Source organism: Nicotiana tomentosiformis, chromosome 3, assembly GCF_000390325.3.
Source record: "Nicotiana tomentosiformis chromosome 3, ASM39032v3, whole genome shotgun sequence".
In the NCBI taxonomy this organism is placed as follows: Eukaryota; Viridiplantae; Streptophyta; class Magnoliopsida; order Solanales; family Solanaceae; genus Nicotiana; species Nicotiana tomentosiformis.
Genome location: NC_090814.1, coordinates 60,305,778 through 60,325,653, shown reverse-complemented (window position 1 = coordinate 60,325,653; position 19,876 = coordinate 60,305,778). Strand labels below are relative to the sequence as shown.

The following is a 19,876-nucleotide window of genomic DNA, read 5'->3' as shown; positions in this document are numbered from 1 at the left end:
AAGGCGAGATTCGAGTGGGATATCTACGTTTATGGAGGTTGTGCAGAAGAAGTCCTCTTTCAATCAATGAACCTGGTCCTTAGCCTTTCCCAGTCAAGTCCAAACTCAATCCTTTTTAAGTCAAGTCCTATTTTGAATTGTTATCTTTGTACTCTACTAGTTTAAGTTTTTTCTGGGTGGAATTTGAAGCTGCTTCTTGTTACTTTTGTTGATATGGTCCTAAGAGGCTTAATATGGTACATATATAAATTTTCATATTCTTGGTTTGATGAGTCTCTTAAGATGGGTAATATCATAAGATTAGCATTTGAGTTCTCAACTTTTGTGAATATTAGTGTAGCCCGAGTGGCCATGGGTTTGATATTGTTTAATTCTCACTTTTGACTCATCTAATGTTTTGGTTTTCAATGATGCCAAAAAGGAGAAGTTAAAGATGTGCACATATACTAATCAATGAACCTGGTCTCTGTGCGTATATTGTCATAATGTTGACTGTGTTCTAAATAAATATTTGCATAAAAGATATTGAACCAATCTGGTCTTATGTCTAGCCATCTACAAGGCTGCGATGAATGGAAGGTGAGTCCCTAGAGCTACTAGTCAAGCATGTTCAACTGAATAATATGGTTCTTAAGCTGAAGACTACACATGATTGTGTTTGGAGATTAAACTGAATTACATTTGTTTGTCATCATCAAAAAGGGAAAATGTGTTGAGGTGATCTTAATTTAGTTTTGATGATTAACAAATAGTTGACAAAGAACCAAATCCCTTGAAGCAGATGTCTGAAGAATATGTGCTTAAAAGTGATTTTGATGATTAATCAACAACTGACAATGAACCAAATCTTTTGAAGATATTTGTTATGCTGATATACTGGGTTGCAGATGGTCAAAGCAGATATTAAAAGAACCAGGTCCCTTGAAGACGCTGGAAGCTTATTGCTAGTCCAAGTTAGTTGAGTTGGAATTCTGTTACAAATTGGATTCCTTGAGGGAATTATTTCGTGGGCTAACAGTATGATAATAATTGAAGGAATTCGTGGTCAACAAGGATTCATTAATTATTGGAATACTAGCATGGAAAGGAAAACTGTATGAAGGAGTTTTTTAAGAAAAGTCAAATCCTAATGTAAGTCGAATTCCTTGAAGAACTAAATTTGTGAGCTACAAGGAAAATATTAGCTGGAGGAATTCGTGTTTGAAAAATATTCAATAATTATAGAAATACTTGTATTAAAGGAAACAGTTTGAGGAGTTGGAAACAAATAAGGAAACCAAATCATAAAGAAAATATTTTCCATAATCGATTTCTTTTAGGTTTGGAGCATAAATTGGAGAAGGACTTCGTCCAACCTCATGTCTATATAAAGCATCACATTATTGCTATCGTAGCTAAGGCTATGCTGCACAAATACAGAGAATCATCCAAAGAAAATAGCATTCATAGCAAGAAAGTACTTTCAAGGATTCAAACTGTTCAACTGAAGAACCAGGTTCTGAAGATGAAACTGTTGGAGTTCTTTAGTTATTTCGGTTGAGTCAATTGTTCTTAAATTGTAATTTATTTTTCTTTTGAAGAGTTGCAAACATGGGAGAATAATTCTAAAGAGTTTTGTTTCCCTTAGCTAGAGTTAGTTTAGAAAGGGGTAGGTACAATTGAGTTGATTGTAGGGAAAGGGTACTAGAGTTTGTTTCCTTCGTTATAGAGTTGTAACATAAAACTTAGATACAATTGGGTTGATTGTAGGGGTAAAGTACTAGAGTTAGTCCCTTTGGTTATTGAGTTGTAACATAAAATCGCTTTTTGAAGTTAGTGAAGTTTTGAAGACAAATCCTACGAGAGTAGGTCGTGGTTTTTACTCCATTGAACAAGGAAGATTTCCACGTAAAAATTATTGTATTGTTTATATTTTCGCAATTCACTTTTAATTTTGTGTCAAAATAGTTCAGGTTTTGTTACTCGCGAAAATTGGGTATGACACAAATCTCTCCCCTCTTGCGTCTAGGTACATCCTAAAATAATACAAACATTGTTAAAGATAGAACACCTCTTATGGAATTAAGTACCAAAACTTCATGAACTACATTCTATACCGTTTTACATTGTATATAGACTAAAATTAATAAATTGATAAACTTTGACTTTTAAGGTAAAGAATATTACATAAGGTATCAAATACATTCCAGCCAGCACCTTATGTAATGGTAGGACTAACCTCAAAGTTTATTAAGTTTTGGCAAGCCCACATTGGTAAAAAACAAATGGTGATCCAAACCTCAACTAAGTTTAGATGATCTCATATATTTGAGATGATGGTAAGACAACCTCAAGAAGGGCGTTGAGCCTATAAGGGAGCATATAAAACATTCTAAATAAATCACACATTAGAAAAAATGGAGAGATTCTAACTAGATGTATTAGTATGCAAGTCTCAGACCATACTAATATGTTTTTGTCACGACTCAATTCTCCCTCTGTAAGACGTCGTGACGGCACCTAGTCTCTACGACTAGGTAAGCCTAACAATTGCGGAACAATCAAAAATAAAGATAGAAACAACAACTAATTTTTGTCAGATAACTATATAACGGAAAAATGCCGCTCGGCATGTACAAGTAACCAACAGCTCGAGTATAATAATATTCCTAAAACCCGGTAATCATAAGTCACAAGCTCTAAGAATTTGTCCAATTGTTTCTATACTTTAGTAACTAGAAGAAATAAAGGAAGAACAACATGAAAGGGATAGAGGGGGACTCCGAGATTGCGGACACTAGCAGATATACCTTAAAGTCTCCGGAGTAGCAGCAAGTACGCAACTAATAGCGGGGCTGGTAGGAGGTACCTAAATCTACACACAAAACATGTGCAGAAGAGTAGCATGAGTACACCACAATGGTACCCAGTGAGTGCCAAGACTAATCTCGGTAGAGTACTGACAAGGTCAGGTCAGGGCCCTACAGGTATATAATAATTTAAGGCAAAAAATATAGCAATGTAACAAGAGACTGAAAATTTAACGAGGAGAAACTACAGAAAGATAACAACACAACACATAGGGATAAACAACGGGGACACTCCCGAGATATCGTCTCGTAGTCCCAAAAGTAAATGCTCAACAGGGGATCTCCCGAGGTATCGCCTCGTAGTACCAAAATATTACATCCCATGTTTTCGTACGTAAAAGTACGCCATAAGTAAATTGATGAAAGCTTGAAAATGAGATATTACATCCCGCATTTTCGTACGGTAAAGTTTCGTCAAAGTTTGACATTTTGGATAAAATACGACCCGAGCTAAAATATCTGGTATTTATGGACTAGTACCATACAAGGTACCACATGACCATAATAGTAAGGTATACAAAGTGTGTTAAAATTGAGTATTATTTGAAGTAATTTGAGATAATTCTTTATTATATGAGTAATTGGTTGATTATTGGTTAATAGAGAATTAATTAGTTAAATAAGACATTAGTGGGTAATTAAGACCTTTGGATAAGTCCTAAGAGGCCCAAAAATATGGCAGTCCCCTTATAATTAAAATGACTCTTAAAACTCTTGCATAGATGTCATATGGTAGAATATTAAAGTGGCTTAGTCACTACTTGAAGTGGGTCCACACCCATGCAAACACACTTAAAGAATTGTGACCATTTTGCTTCATTTGGTCTCTTAGATTTTCAAGAGATTCAAGTATACCGTTCTTTCTATTAGAAACTCACGTTAGAACATATTGAAGGAAATTATAACATTTTCTTACCCCAATATCAAATAACACATGATGGAGCACTTGGTAGGCATTGGATTTATGTTACTACTAGTCAATTTTCCCGCGCTTCGAGCGGTATTTTGTTAAATTTAGAAATATGCTTTTCATAACTTTAGTCAATATATATATAAGAAATAACTTTTTCATGTTAAAAAAAATAGTCTTTTCAAGGTATTTATGTGTGTTTGTGTGGGGAGGAGGAAGGGGAATGTGTGAGCGTATATATGTACAAATGTGTGATTTACATGATAAGTAGGTATTTTTATTTATCATAGTGAAAATATAATGTTGTTTACCCGAAAAATCGGATAACGTTAAATTTAGATATGGTTCTAAGGGTACGCAAATTTCTTTGATACAAAATGACGATACATGTATTTTTTGCTATGAAATGGGAAATGATGAACGGGAAGACTGAAAAATATTATAAGAACAAGCACAATGAAATCTTAATGTGCTCTCCCTAATACAGTCTATCTCCCCTTTTATAGTAGAGGGTCACTACTTTATTTGTAACAACATAAAATAATACATATAGTGGAGAACCCATGATGGTTTGTCTCTCCCTTGAATCTCGCCAAGATTTCCTCCCTTGGTGCGGTTGTAACGGCTCTTGTCTGTGAGCTTGATGCTAGATCGAATCCCCAGTCTTAGTTCGAGCTCGGTTCTACCTTGGAGCATCGATATTCGGGGCCTGTGTCGGTCGTCATTACCCCGTAGTCCGATTCGGATGCGGGCTCGATAATGATATCGAGTTTTGTAGTTGATTGGTCTTATAGCTCGAAGCTCGACGTCTCTGCTTCGGAATTCGTTCGAGCTCGCCATGCGGATACCCTTCGATTGAAACGTCATTGTCTCGACCGGTCTTTATGACTGAGAATCGGTTTTGACTGTATACAGATAGTCCCCTCGTTTCTCGGAATGGATGTGGCGAGGAACGATATGATTTTTTTGTGGCTCGATCAAACTTATGCCGACGTTTCTATCTAACCCGATCTCGATGTATGCGATGGCTGTCCCATCGGCTCAGTTTTACCGAGGCATTTAATGTGTGTCAGACGGTGGTCGGCCACCGCTGATACCAAACCGTCAGGCCTTAGTCTATAAATAATATTTCCACCCAACTTTTACCATTTTTGCGTCTTCTCTTCTTCCATACTTTCCTATTTATCCTCTCTACTTTGCTGCTACGGGGTCGTTCATACCAGAATTTTGGTGCTGTCTATTTCTTCCTTTGCACTCTTTCCTTTCATATCAATGGCGAAAACTTCCAAAACTGTACCTCAGAAGGAAAAAGCCTCTTCCTCACGGCCGTCTGATGATAAGACGTCGGTGGAGCCGTCTGTTCATGACTATGTTCCTGGCCCGTGCATTTTGAAAACAGATTTTAAGGTGGAGAACCCTTCCTCCGTTCCGGGTCGATACAAACACGTATCGATGTATACATGCTCTATAACAGAGGATCACCTCGAGGCCGTCCGAAAAGACTGCAACTGGGGTTCCGAGGTCGTGCTGCAAATTTCGTCTTCCGATGAGGATGTTACCATTTACATGGAGGTTTTTTTAAGTATTTACACTTATCCTTTCACACTGGGACCCGTCGACCCAGTGATTATTGATTTCTGCAAAAGGTATCAAGTCACCCTTGGCCAAATCCATCCCTCTTTATGGCGTATAGTGATCTTATTGCGCTTCCTCTCTATCAAAGCCGGAGGGTTGGATATTTCTCTGAACCACCTCATTCGACTGTATCGGCCTCAGATCTTTCGAGGACTAATCAGACTTTATCATCGGGCATCGAAGGCATTGATGTCGAGCATCGATGAAGACAAGGATCGAGGTTGTATAGGTCGTTATATCCGAGTGAGGACCCGTGATATCATTCCGAAGGAGAAGATGTCGTTCTCTGAGGAATGGAATTTTGACCGTAAGTGATTTTTGTTCACTTTTCAGGTGCTTTTTCGATTTTTTCTGATGTCCTTCCCTGATGTTCAGCTGCCCCTTGGATGCCACAAGCAGTGCCCGACCTCGAGGACTGGGTTCGGAAGTTGGCCTCGACCTCCTCTTACGCCGAGCGCGCTTGGCGTGATTTGGCAAAAGGCAGATGGGAGTCTAAGAACCATGGTGAGGTTTACTTCTTGTTTTCTTCGAAGCATTCTTTGCGTTCTATTCGTTACCGATTTCCTCTTGTGCAGGTGTAAACAGGGATGCCGTTTTGAGGCCTTCAAGCAGCGAGGAAAGAAACAAGTCCCTGGTCCCTAAACAGGGGGAAGCTAATAAGCGAAGAGCTTCCTCTCGGTCAGAGGACCCCAAGCCCAAAACTCGCAGGGTGAAGAGAAAAATAATTTCCCTTTCGATTGACTCGGTCCAACGACTGAGAGAAGAAGAAGAAGAAGAAAATAGCTCCTCGGTTTTGGTAGTTCGGTCTACGGAGGCTATCGAGGTTTCCAGAGCTCCCGAGCCGATGGCGGTTGTACCTTTCGGGGTTGTACCCAAAGACCAGAATCTTGACTGGAGTACTCCGAGCGATTTGCTCGAGGCTATGACAATGTGTGATTCACCTTCTCTTCCATCTTTTTCTGAGGAGGCGCTGAAGGAAGCTCGAGAATTGAAAACTCCTGATATCGGCGCAGGCTCTGGTGTAGGAGATCTTTTCAGGGATTGTTTTACTAGAGTCGACGATGGTTCCGATATCGGTGACGCTTCTCTTTTATTGGAGGAGGCTTAGCATTTCATTACTCGGGTAATGATTCTTCCATACTTCGTTTATTTGTTCTTTTTCATACTTGACTCGTGTTTCTTACTGTGCAGGCCATTAGTAGGTTTTGAGTCGATCTTAGCCAGTGTGAGGCCGAGCTCCGGAAGGTCTCAGGTGAGAGAGATGCCCTGTGGCTTCTTTGCAGCCAAAAGGACGAGGCTATAAAGGAACTCCAAGAGGATTTGGCTAAGGTCCGTGAAGAAGGGATCGACCTCGATAAGCACATGAGTCTCGTTCTGTTAAAGTATGGGTCTGACTCAATCGTGGAAGTTAACCTTTCGTTGTCTCAGTTGCAGCAAAAGATCAAAAATATCGGGTTACTTCGAGAAGAAGTCGATCAAATCCGAGCTGAATACAATCGGTGGAAGGATACCCTCGACCGCCTGGCAGCGGATAAAGAAACCATCTTAACAAAATTATTATCGTCCGACCTTCAACTTCGAAGTGTCAAGCAAAAGGGGTCGGTTCAAGCTAAGAAGATTGAGGAGCTTGAAACACGACTTACTGAGGCTAAGACGGAGGTTGAGTCGTCGAAAGTCTTGGGGGATAAGTCCATTGCTGTATATCGGGCTGATGTTGAGGCTGCTCAGATGGAGGCCCGGGAAGCGGCAAAGACCGCCGATACTCGAGCTCATTGGGTTGCCGAACTTGCTAAGTGTAGGTCTCGGAGGGAGACCCTCGAGAAGATACACGCTCGAGGTTTCGACCTTACTGAAGAGGCAAAAAAGGCAAAAGAGCTCGAAGCGGAAGCTGAAGCCTTGGCTTCTGACGATGATGATGATGATGATGATGGTAGCAAAAGAGGATCCGAGGACAGGGAAGAGCTTGACCATGAAGCTTAGTTTCTAATTCTTCATGTTTGTACATTAATCTCGTAGGCAATATTTGTATATACATGTATAATCAGGTCGATTTGTTTTTGTTTTGTGAAGACTTTTAATCGAATATTGACCTTGTAGTCTCTCTGATCGATCAGATTTGTAGCCCCTGGGTTTTCTTGTTGAGTTGATGATTCAAACTTTGAACGAACATAATCCGTAGGTGTAATGTAATGGTTGAGTTAATGTAAACTCAGAGTAAAAGTAGCTTATTAGCCATCGAGTGAATGTTTTGAACTTGAAATATTGTAGCCCGTAGGCGTAATGGTCGAGTGAGTGCTTGCTCGAACTCAGAATAACAGTAGCCCGTAGGCTTAATAATCGAGTGAATGTTTCAAACTCGAAATAATGTGGCCCGTAGGCGCAATGGTCGATTGAGTGTTTCGAACTCGAGATAAAGGTAGCCCGTAGGCTTAATATTTGAGTGATTATTTCAAACTTGGAATGAAAGTAGCACGTACGCTTAATGGTCGAGTGAGAGCTTGCTTGAACTCGGAATAACAGTAGCCCGTAGGCTTAATGGTCGAGTGAATGTTTCAAAATCGAGATAATGTGGCCCGTAGTCTTAATGGTCGAGTAAGTGCTTGCTCGAACTCGGAATAACAGTAGCCCGTAGGCTTAATAGTCGAGTCAATGTTTCGAACTTGAGATAATGTGGCCCGTAGGATTAATGGTCGAGTGAGAGCTTGCTCGAACTTGGAATAACAGTAGCCCGTAGGCTTAATGGTCGAGTGAATGTTTCAAAATCGAGATAATGTGGCCCGTAGGCTTAATGGTCGAGTGAGTGCTTGCTCGAACTCGGAATAACAGTAGCCCGTAGGCTTAATAGTCGAATCAATGTTTCAAACTCAAGATAATGTGGCCCGTAGGATTAATGGTCGAGTGAGTGCTTGCTCGAACTCGTAATAACAGTAGATCGTAGTCTTAATAGTCGAGTCAATGTTTCGAACTCGAGATAATGTGGCCCGTAGGCTTAATGGTCGAATGAGTGCTTGCTCGAACTTGGAATAACAGTAGCCCGTAGGCTTAATATTCGAATGAATGTTTCGAACTCGGAATATAAGTAGCCCGTAGGCTTAATAGTTGAGTGAATCTTAATTCTGGTTGAACAATAAATCTCAAGTCATTGCACATGTGTTTATGTTTGGGCCAATCTATATGAGCATGGTTCATTTTGACCATTTGGCTCTTACAATTTTTCCTGTTGGAACCCTATTGTTGTGAGATGACTTTCTTGCATCTGAACTCGATGTATTTGATGGGCCAATCTATATGAGCGTGGTTTATTTTGACCATTTGGCTCTTACAATTTTTCCTGTTGGAACCCTATTGTTGTGAGATGACTTTCTTGCATGTAAACTCGATGTATTTGAGGGCCCTGATCCCCCCCCCAGTATTCGAGGTCTGTCGGAAAGAGGCCTCGGATATTGTTGAAAGTGCAGCACGATCGATGGTTGCCTCATTAAAAACCTTGTCGAAAAACCCATTTGGGAGAAAACCGGTCTAAGGGAAAAATAGTGCAATGCGTGCTCTTGATCGGAAGATCTTCTTCAGCTCTTTTTCGGACTTCTGAATGGGTTAGTTAGATGAATATGGAAAGGTCGTGCCTTAGCAGTAGTACCGTTTTAGATGTGATACATTCCAACTGTTTGATAGATATTTGCCATTTATGATGCCGAGCCTATATGATCCTTTTCAAACGTTCTCGAGCACCTGGTATGGTCTTTCCCAATTTGGTCCCAATTTTCCTTCATTTGGATTCCGAGTATTGATGATGACCTTTCTTAACACTAAGTCCCCGGGCTTGAAATGGTGGAGTTTAGTTCTTCGATTATAGTACTTTTCGATTCGTTGCTTTTGGGCGGCCAGTCGGATGAGGGCAGCTTCTCGTCCTTCGTCTGATAATTCAAGGTTGGTGTTCATGGCCTCGTTATTTGATTCTTCTATCATAAATCGAAATCTGTGACTAGGTTCACCGACTTCGACTAGTATCAATGCTTCGGAACCATATACTAAGGAGAACGGTGTCTCACCCGTATTGAATTTTGACGTTGTTCGGTATGCCCAAAGGACTTTGGGCAGGATTTCTCTCCATTTTTCTTTCACGTCGTTCAATCTCTTCTTCAGGTTTTGAAGAATAGTCTTGTTCATTGATTCAGCTTGACCGATCCCACTGGGGTGGTATGGTGTTGATAATATCCTTCTTATTTTGTGATCTTCGAGGAATTTTGTGATTTTGCTGCCAACGAATTGCTTCCCATTGTCGCATACTATTTCGGCGGGTATCCCGAATCGGCATATGATATGATCCCAAATAAAGTCTATGACTTCTTTCTCTCTTATTTTCTCGAACGCCTGCGATTCAACCCACTTAGAAAAATAGTCAGTCATAAATAAAATAAATTTGCCTTTACCTGGGGTTGACGGCAGAGGGCCGATGATGTCCATCCCCCATTTCATGAATGGCCACGGGGATAGGACCGAGTGAAGTTTCTCCCCGGCTTGATGGATCATTGGCGCAAACCTCTGACATTTATCACATTTACGAATAAATTCTTTCGCATCTTTGCACATATCGATCCAATAATACCCCGCTCTGATCACTTTTCGGACTAATGTATCGGCGCCGGAGTGATTGCCACAAGTGCCCTCATGTACTTCCCGGAGGATATAATTAGTATCTCCCGGACCCACACATACTGCCATCGGTCCATTGAATGTTCTTCGATATAGTGTTCCGTCCGCAGCCAACGTAAATCGAGCAGCTTTAGTCCGTAGGGCCCTGGAATCTTTAGGGTCTGAAGGGAGCTTTCCGTTTTTTAAGTACTCAATATACTTGTTTCTCCAATCCCAGGTTAAGCTAGTAGAATTTATTTCGGCGTGCCCTTCTTCGATTACCGATCTTGAAAGTTGGACGACAGTCCCCGAGCTCAAATCACCTACCTCGACCGACGATCCCAAATTTGCTAGAGCATCGGCCTCATTATTCCGTTCTCGTGGGACATGCCGTAGGGTCCATTGTTTGAAATGGTGTAAGGTGATAAGCAGCTTGTCCAGATACCTTTGCATCTTACTTTCTCGGACTTTGAAGGTTTTGTTTACTTGACTCACCACCAGCAAAGAGTCACAGTGCGCCTTAATGATTTCTGCTCCCAAGTGTCTAGCTAGTTCGAGACCTGCAATCATAGCTTCATACTCGGCCTCGTTTTTAGTTAACCTGATAGTTTTTATAGCTTGCCTAATAATGTTACCCGTGGGAGGTTTTAAAACTATGCCTAACCCGGACCCCTTTGTATTCAAAGTACCGTCCGTAAAAGGGATCCATACCCCGGTCAATATACTTGATTTCAAAAGGAGTTTCCTTTCGACTCCGGGTATGAGGGTTGGCGTGAAGTCGGCCACAAAATCTGCCAAAATTTGAGACTTGATGGCCGTGCGGGGTTGATATTCGATATCGTACCCACTGAGTTCGATGGCCCATTTGGCCAATCGGCCTGATAGTTCGGGACTATGTAAAATATTTCGGAGTGGGCAGGTGGTTAATACGCTTATGGGGTGACATTGGAAATACGGCCTTAACTTTCTAGATGTGCTTACTAGGGCAAGTGCCAATTTTTCTAAGTGTGGATACCTAGTTTTCGCTTCTCCTAAGGTCCAACTCACGTAATAAACGGGAAATTGCATATCTTGCTCTTCTCGAACTAGGACGCTGCTTACGGTGACTTCCGATACCGCCAAGTACAGGTAGAGCTACTCGTCTGCTTTCGGAGTATGAAGCAGTGGCGGGATCGAGAGGTATCGTTTCAATTCCTGTAATGCTTGTTGGCATTCCGGCATCTAGGCGAAGTCGTTCTTCTTTTTTAGTAGGGAGAAAAATTTGTTACTTCGATCCGATGATCTTGAAATGAACCGGCCTAAGGCTACAGTTCTTCCCGTTAACCTTTGTACTACTTTCACGCTGTCCATGATGGTGATCTCTTCGATGGCCTTGATTTTGTCGGGGTTGATCTCAATTCCCCGATTTGAGACCATGAAACCGAGGAACTTGCCCGAACCGACCCCGAAAGCACATTTTTCGAGGTTGAGCTTCATGTTGAATTTCCTTAGAATCTTGAACGTTTCCTGCAAATGGGCCAAATGGTCCTCTACCCGCAGGGACTTAACTAGCATGTCATCAATATAGACTTCCATTGTTTTACCTATTTTTTCTTCGAACATTCTGTTTACTAGGCGTTGATAAGTAGCTCCTGCATTTTTTAGCCCGAAGGGCATTACGTTATAATAATATGTTCCATATCGGGTCACAAATGAAGTCTTTTCCAGGTCGTCCGGGTTCATCTGAATTTGATTATACTCGGAATAGGCATCGAGAAACGTGAGAATTTTGTGGCCAGTCGTGGCATCGATCATACGATCGATGTTGGGCAGTGGAAAGGAATCTTTGGGGCATGCTTTGTTCAAATCCTTATAGTCCACACACATTCTAAGTTTGTTTCCTTTTTTAGGTACAACAACCATATTGGCTAACCATTCGGGGTATTTTACTTCCCGAATGGACCCTATCTTGAGAAGTTTGGTTACCTCGTCCTTAATGAATGCGTGCTTTTCCTCGAACTGGGGCCTTCTTTTTTGCTTCACCGGACTGAACATAGGGTTCAAGCTTAACTGGTGCATCGTTATGTCCGACGGGATCCCTGTTATATCTAGATGGGACCAGGAAAAACAATCGATGTTATTGATAAGAAATTGAATGAGTTTCTTCCTGAGTTCGGGGCTCAAACCCATTCCCAAGTTTACCTTTTGTTCGGGCCAGTGTTCGATCAGTACGATTTGCTCTAGTTCCTCAATTGTTGATTTGGTGGCATCGAAATCATCGGGGGTTACGAAGGATCGAGGGATCCATCGATCATCATCGTCCTCTTTGACATTGTTCTTACCTGGCCGGATCGAAGCCGATGTCTATGATTGCTATTTGGCGCTCTACTTTGAACCTGATCCTTTTATTGGTGAAGGTGAGGATATTTATTTTGCTTCTTCGATGGAGAACATTTCCTTTGAGGCCGGTTGTTCCCCGTACAGTATTTTGACACCTCCCGATGTTGGGAATTTGTGGACCTGGTGTAGTGTCGAGGGTACGACTCTCATGCTGTGGATCCACGACCTTCAGAAGAGGGCGTTATATCTCATATCACCTTCGATCACGTGAAATTTTGTTTGCTGGATGGTTTCGGCCACGTTTATTGGTAGGGTAATCTCGCCTTCAGTGGTTTCACATTCCATATTAAATCCGTTTAGAACTAGAGTTGCGGATACGACCTGATCCTGCAGGCCAAGCTGTTCTACGACCCTCGATCTGATGATATTGGCCGAGCTACCTGGATCAATTAACACACGCTTAATCTTAGTTTTATTCATGAGTACGGATATTACCAGCACGTCGTTATGGGGTTGGATGATTCCCTCTGTATCTTCATCACTGAAGGATAAAGTTCCTGTGGGTGCATGATCTTGAGTTCGAGATCGCTTCACAATCGACGTTTTAGCGTGTTTAAGCATCGGTCCCTGGGGGGCATCGACGCCGCCGATAATCATGTGAATGACGTGTTACGGTTCTTCTGGCTCGTTTCGCTTACCGAATTCCTTGTCTCTGAAATGGTTCTTCGCCCTATCGCTTAGATATTTCTGAAGGAGCCCTTTGTTAAATAAGCGGGCCACTTCCTCCCTTAGTTGCCTGCAATCTTCCGTCTTGTGACCATGGGCGCCATGATATTCGCACATTTGATTGGGATTCCTTTGGGTAGGATCGGTTTGCGTGGGTCGAGGCCATCTGGTATCTTTGATGCGTCCGATGGCCAATACGATGGCGGATGTACCAATGTTGAAGTTATACTCCGATAGTCGAGGGATTTCTATATGATCTGTATATTTATCAAATCCGCTCTTGCTCATAAGTCCCCGAGAATTTTTCCCCCGATCAATCCTTCAGTTGTTCCGAACTGTGTCACGTGCTGAGTTGTTGTTCATCCAATCTGTGTCGTATGGTTGGTATTGATCTCTGTTCAACCTTCGTTCTCTGTTGGTTTCCCTTTGATTTTTAGTGGTTGTGTGGTTCTGACGTACGGGCCCATACGGAGGTCCCAAATGATCATCTTCGACCCTGATTTTTGATTGGTACCGATTGTGTACATCTGCCCAAGTTATTGCTGGGTACTCGATCAAATTTTGTTTCAGCCGACGTGACGCTGTCGAGCTTAGCCCGTTCAGTCCTTGGGTGAAAGCTTGTATGGCCCAATCGTCTATGACCGGTGGCAAGTCCATACGCTCTATTTGAAATCGGGATATGAATTCCCTTAGCATCTCGTTACCCCTTTGCTTTACTTTGAAGAGGTCCGATTTCCTTGTTGACACCTTTATGGCACCAGCATGTGCTTTTACGAACGAGTCTGATAACATGGCGAAAGAATCAATGCAATTCGTTGGTAAGTTGTGATACCAGATAATCGCTCCTTTTGCGAGGGTCTCTCCAAACCTTTTCAACAACACGGATTCGATTTTATCATCCTCCAAATCGTTGCCTTTGATGGCGCATGTGTAGGAGGTGACGTGTTCGTTAGAATCGATCGTACCGTTATATTTGGGAATTTCGAGCATACGGAATTTTTTGCGGATTGGTTTTGAGGCCGCGGTCGAGGGAAAAGGCTTTTGTATGAATTTTTTCGAATCGAGCCCTTTTATCATTGGCGGAGCCCGCAGAATTTGATCGACCCTAGCATTATACGTTTCCACTTTTTTTTCGTTTCCTTCGACTCGCTTTGTGAGTTCCTCGAGCAATTTAGCAATTTCAGGAGCAGTCCCCGATTCCTGCTCATTTGATTTCACTACGGCGGGTTCCGTTCTTGGGGTGACTTCTCGAAGAAACGGATTGGAGTTCGGCCCGCTTTGCGTATGAGTTCGGCTCTGCAACTAAGCTATCGCTGCTTGTTGGGCTTGCAACATTTCAAAAATCATACGCAAGCTAACCCTGATTTCCCCTGTGCTGTAAGTGTCTCGGGCTATGGATCGAGCACCGCCCTAAACGCTCCTCTCCGATTCGGAACGCTGATTCGCTTCTAGAGCTATTTGCGAATTGATACCCAGTGGTACTTCGGCTCGAATTTTGGGCTCTTCGATTCGAGACTCGTTGCCGTTGTCAGGTAGCTTTCCGGCCCCGGGCACCAAGTTGTTGATTTCATCTTGAAGGCCGGCTTCGAGGTCGATAGGTAGAGCCATGGGTGATTCGAAGTTGTAAGCTGGAGTGTACTGTAGATTTATATCAAACAATCACCGTTACCTTAGCCCCACGGTGGGCGCCAAACTGTTTACCCGAAAAATTGGATAACATTAGATTTAGATATGGTTCTAAGGATACGCAAATTTCTTTGATACAAAATGACGATACAGGTATTTTTTACTATGAAATGGGAAATGATGGACGGAAAGACTGAAAAATATTAGAAGAACAAGCACAATGAAATCTTAATGTCCTCTCCTTATTGCAGTCTATCTCCCCTTTTATAGTAGAGGGACACTACTTTATTTATAACAACATAAAATAATACATATAGTGGAGAACCCATGATGGTTTATCTCTCCCTTGATTCTCGCCAAGATTCCCTCCCTTGGTGCGGTTGTAACGGCTCTTGTCTGCGAGCTTGGCACTGACTCGAGCTTGATGCTAGATCGAATCCCCAGTCTTAGTTCGAGCTCGGTTCTGCCTTGGAGCATCGATATTCGGGGCCTGTGTCGGTCGTTATTACCCCGTAGTCCGATTCGGATATGGGCTCGATAATGATATCGAGTTTTGCGGTTGATTGGTCTTATAGCTAGACGTCTCTACTTCGGAATTTGTCCGAGCTCGCCATGCGGATACCCTTCGATTGAAACGTCATTGTCTCGACCTGTCTTTATGACTGAGAATCGATTTTGACCGTACACAAATGCATCCTACATAAATTCCTTAAAAATCTTTTCTGATAGTTGATCTTTCTGAAATCATTCATTGAGACATCGTAAAGAGAAATAACTCATGCGAAGCTAAGTTTCAATGTTGACATGGGGTACTTGATACTTGTAAGGATTTTTAAAAGGTAAATTTCATCACTAAACTACTAATTACCATACAAATAAAAGTATTTATTTCTTTCTTTTGTACATTGAGAATAAAGATACAAATGAAATATATACTTTTTTAGTTAGCAGCAAAAAGTCTTTTTAGGCGACAAACCGAGCGAGTATACTGTATAAGGAAGTATGCAACCAAGTGTAATAGTTACACCAGCAACGATCTTTTCTGCTTCCTTATTCTTCCCCACAATCAAGAAGGAGATGCCCTAGAATTATTTTGTTACTCTTGTTATCACGAACTATATCCCAAATATTAATTCCACCTCCTATAACCATTCATCAGAAATTAAGTTGAAGAACTATATTATAGAAATTATATATCCAGACCAGGGTTTCAAATCCCTTTTAAACAATAAATTAAACTTACACTTGTAAAATGCACAAGTCGGAGTAGAGCACAATTAAATAAGTACAAACTTAGAGTTTATGATTTATAACTATACTGAGTTTATCCAACATCTACAAAGAAATTCAATCATTTATTAGCTATGTACAATATTGAATTTATCTAAACCATCTATAGAGAAATTAAGTCATTTTAGAAAATTTTATCACGGTTCAAAATTTTTATAGTCATGTACTCACGTATATTTGGCTAAATTCAAAATTAATAGTATCAATTCAACTAAAAGTCATACGTCAATTCAACACAAATCTAAACACGCACGAGTGCATACTCATAGAGAAAAATGATAACTTTTGTCAAACATAACATCAAATTCTATGGCATGTGCAAAACTGAAGCAAATAATTCTCGATAATTAACTAATGAAAAAAGATTACATGTAGTTTTCGGTAAATAATCTTCAAAATTTGGGGACGTACTCAATGTCATCTACATTTTCTGCTTATCAAGAAGAGGAACAAAAAATCAGAAGAGCAAACTGAAGATAAACTAAGATTTTGCTCTCTTCTTTAGTTTCTAAACAATAATAATTCTATACATTTCTCAGGGTTTTAATATTAGTTCTATTCTCAAGCTTCAAAATCACCAAAAATTAGAAAAGGAAAAATAGTTTTGTTTTTTTTTTAAAACAATAAGATAACAATTATGCACAATTCTCAATGTTCAAAAGCCAATTATATTCTCAAGCACAATGGATCAAATTGTTAACCTTATTTCCTCTACCTACTCAATTGTTTCAAAAGCAAATCTCACCCAGTTTCCTGTATTTTGTACTATTGGAACTCATATATGTTACAAAATCAAAATTAAATAATGAGAATTTTATATAGTAGAAGAGAAAACTCTAAGAAACCGATGGTTTAATATTTCCCCTCTTTTCCTTCCTTTTCTTTGTTCTTTTGGCAGAATTTATTAGTTGAGGAAAGTAGAATATATCGGAGGGGAAAAAGAAAGTGTCCTGAAGGGGAAACAGGAAAAATCGAAAAGGTGGAACCTTGTGGTTGTTCTCCACATGGAGATTTCTTTCCACTTGATAGAGATATTATGCCGCTTGTCGGGAAAGTCGCTCGATTTGTTGTTTGCGGTAACCGTTCTTATGTATCGTTTTCATCTAATTCCCCTGTAGTTGTTTGCGGTAACTATTTTCCAAGTTAGTAAATGAAGCGTTACAAACTTTTGGGTTTCTCCAATAAGATAAAGGTGGCTTTTGGGAAGGGGTTTCTATGATAATATAAATGAAGAAATAGGAGAAAACGTCAAAACAATTCTATAAAAAGATAAATAGGATTCCTTGTTTGTAAGACGTGCCACGTCACCTACCAATGCCCCTCAATTTTATATATATATATATATATATATATATATATATATATATAGATTGTGAAATTTTGCAATTATAAAGGAATACGGTGAAATCTTTTTCGAGAAATCGGTTCAGGTATGTTAAGGCTATCCCTTCTTTCCCTTTTGGTATGACCTATACGATACAAACGAAGCGAGCAAATGCACAACTTTCATAAATAACTCTATTCATAGAAGTATTAGAGGTGCCTATGTTCTTGAATTCCCACGTGTCTTATTATTACATCTTTTGTTCATGGGTCTCAGAAAATACGTAAGGTGATAAATTTTATTTCATGATATTAATCAAAAAGTATAATGGTCTTATGACACTCTGAAAGATTTTATTGACGTACTTCTCATGCATTGCATTCATTTACATTGACCCATGACAAGACGGCATTATATACGCGTATATATGTATATTATATGTATATGGGATATGGAAAAAGGTTACGGCGTTATATATGCACCACCACCTGATCAGCTGGTATACATTGATGATTTGCCCACAGTAGCCGAAATGATATGATGGGATGCCCTCAGAGGCTTGATGATGATACGAATGCATATACCCATGCATGGTATGACATTTATATGCATATGCATGACATTATAATATTAAATGATTCACAGAGCTATTCAGATATACATATTGAGTCTTTTACTTCATGTTTCTCATGTCTATTGTTTGCTGATTTTTATTCCTTACATACTCGGTATATTATTTGTACTGATGTCCCTTTTCCTGGGGACGCTGCGTTTCATGCCCGCAGGTCCCGATAGACAGGTCGAGAGTCCTCCAAGTAGGCTATCAGCTCAGCGGAAGGTGTTGGTGCGCTCCATTTTTTCTGGAGTTACTTGTTTGGTTAGTATGATTTGGACGTGTATTGTTTGGTATGATGGAGCTCTGTCCTAATCTTTATGACAATTATGTATTCTTAGAGGCTTGTAGACGACGTCATGTACGTAAAAGATTATATGGCCTTGTCGGCCTATGTTCAGTGTATGAGTGGTTATTTCGGTCTTATAGGCCGTATGTCTTATGTATAAGTTGGTATTTCATGTTGTATTCTACTTATCCCACATCTGCCTCTCCGGCTCAGTTATCTATGATTGTATGATACAAAAAGATGCGTTATGTTGGTACTCGGTTGAGTAAGGTATCGGGTTTCTGCCGCGGCCCATTGGTTTGGGTCGTGATAAAAGTGGTATCAGAGCAGTTCTGTCCTAGGGAATCTATAAGTCGTGTCTAGTAGAGTCTTGTTTATGGGTGTGTTGTGCACCACACTTATAAGCAGGAGGCTACAAGGCATTTTGGACTGTCACGTTTTCTTCTAACTCCAGATCGTGTGGTAGAGATCAGTTGTAAGAACTCAATTTCCTAAACTCTATCTTATTCATAATACGATGATGCCTACATCCAAAAAGACGGTTGATAAGAGATGTAGCTCTGGAAGAGTTGAGTCAGAGAAACTTGATTTTGCATGATTCTTATGATGAGTAAATGTGAGGTCTTCAGCAGATCATGCGTGTACTAAAATGTGTAAGGTTCTTGATAAGGAGCTTTAAGGCAAGAATATTTGTCCACTCTTACGGTAAAAAGGAATAAGAGAATCAGAAGGTAGATATAAGTTTGAGCAAGTAAAAGAAGCAAGGTGAAGAAGGGTATGAGGTACCCAGTTAATGAAGATTAACAGTATTTACAATTCAAGTTGAGAAATATAAGCATTCTGAGTTACCTTCAACAGTAACAGAGGTATGTACAATCGGCCACACTTATCTCAGTTATTCCCAATTGGGGGCTAACAAGTGTAGTTTAAGAAAAGGACGGGATATCAGGATCCGGCTGGGGTGAGAGTAACCCAAAATAGTGGATGGATTGTTTGTGTTAGTTGACATTTCCGAAGGATATTACAAAGGTGCTAATAGATCTCCTTGTGAGACACCCAAATGGTGCACTCTAGAATATTACAATCAGATGTAAATACTAAAAGCCTGGAAGGGATAAATATTACCTTAGTTTGACTCACGTCCCTAGTGGAGTGAAAACGTTAAGCAACCCGAAGAGCCAGTGGATGGAGCAAAGGCGAGCTAAAATCAAAAGAATGTCTTGTTCGAGTTTTCAGAATAAAGTGATAGAAATAAATGTTAGCGGAAAATAAGAAGAGAGTTAATGAAGCATTATGAGTAAGATGTAATACATGGATGACAACGGTAAATCAAAAAGATGACAGTATTATAGAGTCTATATTCAATTGAAGGAAAAGACGAGAGGTGACACGCCTTGGGACAACAAAATAGTATAGGCCATAAAGTCATATCCTCATTTCAAGAAATAAGTTTGTGACTCCAACGCGACTGCCAGAAGGAAAAGTTATACCCCAGAACAATAGAAATCAGTATGGGCTGGTGAACAAGATAAACTAAACATGAATTAGGGACTGAGTGATTGGATAATAGTCGGCATCATGAGAATTTCAGATTTCGTTCCGGCGATAATAGAATGGACGACAGAAGAATAACTTTTAAAGGTCATTCAGGAAGACTCTTTCC

General features: G+C 40.4%; 1 long non-coding RNA gene across 2 annotated transcripts; it reads right to left on the bottom strand.

Moving 5' to 3' along the window:
- Positions 1 to 2,569: 2,569 nt before the first annotated feature.
- LOC117281198 (uncharacterized) lies at positions 2,570 to 16,967 on the bottom strand. 2 transcript variants are annotated; one of them, XR_011414737.1, is made up of 4 exons: positions 16,689 to 16,967; positions 16,357 to 16,417; positions 15,725 to 15,839; positions 2,570 to 2,854 (listed from the first exon to the last, which is right to left on the bottom strand). It is a non-coding gene; the product is annotated as an uncharacterized lncRNA (long non-coding RNA). The 2 variants fall into 2 exon arrangements; XR_011414738.1 differs by having other exon boundaries at positions 16,733 to 16,967.
- Between the last annotated feature and the right edge of the window lie 2,909 nt (positions 16,968 to 19,876).